We start from the raw sequence: 4,442 nt of genomic DNA on the forward strand, positions 1-4,442 counted from the left end.
TACCTTTTTAGATTACATGAGCATGGTAGCGCATGAGTTTATTGTTGGCAACGATGATAAGATGCTTCTGTATAACCTGAGATTTAATAACGAAAACAATGAGATTGTTACCCTGCCTGTGCCTTCTTTGTTTGATTTAACTACAAGCCATTACCTAGTTTTGCCAAAGGCAGTGTACGCGCACCGAGGCCAGACATCAGCTCCAGAGCCTGAGCCGGAACAACCACTAGACCCCTATCATCCATCCTATTATCAGTGGGATCCGGAGGAGATCGCTAGCCAGTGGTATCCAGATGACACTCCTCACTATACCGGGGAGAGTAGCCGCGATCCTTGGGCATATACCAACTTAGGCCAAAAGCCTAAGCTTGGGGGAGTACATATTTCTCACCGACTTTACATTCATGTTGACACACTTATTCTAGTTGTCGGTGCTCATACTCTTTCATTGTATTATCCATGCTAGTTCAATTTATTTTTCTAGCTTTCTTCTTGTGTGTTTGATAAACCTTAAGAAGACCAAAAAAATTAGTTAGTTTTAATTCCATGCTTGTAGTAGACATTAAAATGAAAACCCAAAAAGATTTCTCGTTCTTCTTTTACTTGTTGGGAGCTTTCCCGTGTAAATAGTTTTATTTCTTTTCTTTCTTTTGGGGGTCGAGAGGAGAAGACCATATTGGAAATGTTTAGTGGCTCTCATTTGCATGATTGTTGATTTAACTTAGAGCCCATATTACTTTGTCTTCTCCCTTGAGTTGAATGCTTGCAGATTCCAGCTTAGTCCAATGCACGTGCACTATTATTATTATACACACCGTTCAGTCGTGCAAGTGAAAGGAAATAATGACGATATATGATGGACTGATTGAGATGAGAGAAGCTGGTATGAACTCGACCTCTCTTGTTTTTGTAAATATGATGAGTTCATCGTTCTTGATTCAGCCTATTATGAGTAAACATGTTTGCAATGACAACTAGAGATTTAGTTGCTTATGCCATGCTTAATTAGCTAGGAGCTTATAATGGTTTACCTTGCGTGCCAACATGCTATTAAAATGGTTGTGATGTGGTATGATAGGGTGGTATCCTCCTTTGAATGAATTGAGTGACTCGACTTGGCACATGTTCACGCATGTAGTTGAAAACAAATCAACATAGCCTTCATGATATTTATGTTCATGGTGGATTATATCCTACCTTGCACTCGGTGTTGATTAATTTTAATGCATGTTCATGACTGTTGTCGCTCTCTCAGTTGGTCGCTTCCCAGTCTTTTGCTAGCCTTCACCTGTACTAAGCGGGAATACTGCTTGTGCATCCAAACTCCATAAACCCCAAAGTTATTCCATATGAGTCCATGATACCTTCCTATATGCGGTATCTACCTGCCGTTCCAAGTAAATTTGTATGTGCCAAACTCCAAACCTTCAAATAAAATTATGTTTTGTATGCTCGAGCAGCTCATGTTTCAACTAGGGTTGTCTGTATCTTCCATGCTAGGTGGGTTATTCTCAAGAGGAGTGGACTCCGCTCCTCATTCACGATAAAATGGCTGGTAACCGGGATGCCCAGTCCCTTGATCAAAAAGATCAAAGCAAATCAAAATAATTAAACAAAACTCCCCCAGGGTTGTTGCTAGTTGGAGGCACTCGTTGTTTCGAGCAAGCCATGGATTGATGCTTGTTGGTGGTGGGGAGTATAAACTTTCACCATTCTATTTGGGAACCGCCTATAATGTATGTAGCATGGAAGATATCAAGATCTCATAGTTGTTGCGTTGACAGTGAAAGTATACCGCTCAAAATGTTATTCATCTCTATTTTAAAATCGAGCTCTGGCACCTCTACAAATCCCCGCTTCCCTCCGCGAAGGGCCTATCTATTTACTTTTATGTTGAGTCATCACACTCTTATTAAAAAGCACCCGCTGGAGAGCACACTGTCATTTGCATGCATTACTATTAGTTTATATTGGGTATGACTTGACTGGATCTCTTTTACCATGAATTACAATGTTTAGTCAGTCCTTGATCTTTAAAGGTGCTCTGCATTTATGTTTTGCGGTCTCAGAAAGGGCTAGCGAGATACCATCTTGTTATATCATATTATGATTGTTTTGAGAAAGTGTTATCATCCGAGATTTATTATTATTGCTCGCTAGTTGATTATGCCATTGATATGACTAAATATAAGACCCAAGTGTTATTGTGAATATGGCTAGTTCATAATCTTTGCTGAAAACTTGAATGCTGGCTTTACATATTTACAACAACAAGAGCAAACAGAGTTTGTAAAAGTTTTTCTTTATCACTTTCAGTTTATCAATTGAATTGCTTGAGGACAAGCAAAGGTTTAAGCTTGGGGGAGTTGATATGTCTCCAACGTATCTACTTTTCCAAACACTTTTGCCCTTGTTTTGGACTCTAACTTGCATGATTTGAATGAAACTAACTAGGACTGACGCTGTTTTTAGCAGAACTGCCATGGTGTTGTTTATTGTGCAAAAAACAAAAGTTCTCGGAATGACCTGAAAATCCACGGAGATAACTTTTGGAAAATATAAAAAATACTGGCGAAAGAATCAAGGCCAGGGGCCCACACCCTGTCCACGAGGGTGGGGGGCGCACCCCCTCCCCCTGGGCGCGCCTCCCTGTCTCATGGGCCCCCTGATGCTCCACCGACCTCAACTTCAACTCTATATATTCCGTTTCGCGGAGAAAAAAATCAGAGAGAAAGTTTCATCGCGTTTTACGATACAGAGCCGCCGCCAAACCCTAATCTCTCTCGGGAGGGCTGATCTGGAGTCCGTTTGGGGCTCCGAAGAGGGGGATTCGTCGCTGTCGTCATCATCAACCATCCTCCATCACCTATTTCATGATGCTCACCGCCATGCGTGAGTAATTCCATCGTAGGCTTGCTGGACGGTGATGGGTTGGATGAGATTTACCATGTAATCAAGTTAGTTTTGTTAGGGTTGATCCCTAGTATCCACTATGTTCTGAGATTGATGTTGCTATGACTTTGCTATGCTTAATGCTTGTCACTAGGGCCCGAGTGCCATGATTTTAGATCTGGACTTATTATGTTTTCATGAATATATGTGAGTTCTTGATCCTATCTTGCAAGTATATAGTCATGTATTATGTGTTATGATTCGACAACCCCGAAGTGACAATAATCGGGATACTTCTCGGTGATGACCGTAGTTTGAGGAGTTCATGTATTCACTATGTGTTAATGCTTTGGTCCGGTACTCTATTGAAAGGAGGCCTTAATATCCCTTAGTTTCCACTAGGACCCCGCTGCCATGGGAGGGTAGGACAAAAGATGTCATGCAAGTTCTTTTCCATAAGCAAGTATGACTATATTCGGAATACATGCCTACATTACATTGATGAACCGGAGCTAGTTCTGTGTCACCCTATGTTATAACTATTACATGAGGAATCACATCTGACATAATTATCCATCACTGATCCAATGCCTACGAGCTTTTCACATGTTGTGCTTTGCTTATTTACTTTACCGTTGCTACTGTTACAATTAATTCAAAACTACTACTGTTACTTTTATCACTGTTACCATTACTATCATACTAGTTTGCTACTAAATACTTTGCTGCAGATACTAAGTTATCCAGATGTGGTTGAATTGACAACTCAAGTGCTAATACTTGAGAATATTCTTTGGCTCCCCTTGTGTCGAATCAATAAATTTGGGTTGAATACTCTACCCTCGAAAACTATTGCAATCCCCTATACTTGTGGGTTATCACGGCCCAAGAAGAAAACTGAAGAGACTCGTTCAAAGAGGAACAAGGACCGTACCTCCAAGAGGGGAAGTATCAATTAAATTCTGCTCTTGGATACTTGGCTCTTGTAGTTGAAATGTCTAGTGGTTGTGAAACTATGTGTTTGCTATTTGTGGAACTATGTGTTTGCTATTTGTGAAACAATGTGAAACTCTGTTTGCTATGTGGAACTAAGTAGTTGAACTTCGTTTGCTTATTATGCACAAGTTTATGTGGAACTCCGTTTGACATGTCTATTTAGTTCAACTTTTATTAATGTGTATGTGATGCCCAAGTTTAATTGTTTGAGATCTGTTTTTTTAACTCTATATCATTGCTGTGATATTGTTTTTGAAAAGAGGTAAATACAGGAACCTACCGCCAAGGACCCTGGCGGTAGGGTCAGACAACCTACTGCCAACCCCACTGGCGGTAGGTTGAATCTACCGCCAGACCACTGCGATTTTTCATTACAGAAGCTTTCGAAGGCAAAAACCCAAGCCATACCCTACCGCCAGGGGTGCTGGCGGTAGGGTTAGACAGCCTACCATCAGGGTCCCTGGCGGTAGGGTGCTAATCCACATCAGCATGTGGACACAGTCGCCGTCCCCCTCCGCCGCACCCTACCGCCAGGGTCCCTGACGGTAGGCTGT

Source organism: Triticum dicoccoides, chromosome 1B (genome assembly GCF_002162155.2).
Source record: "Triticum dicoccoides isolate Atlit2015 ecotype Zavitan chromosome 1B, WEW_v2.0, whole genome shotgun sequence".
Taxonomy (NCBI): domain Eukaryota; kingdom Viridiplantae; phylum Streptophyta; class Magnoliopsida; order Poales; family Poaceae; genus Triticum; species Triticum dicoccoides.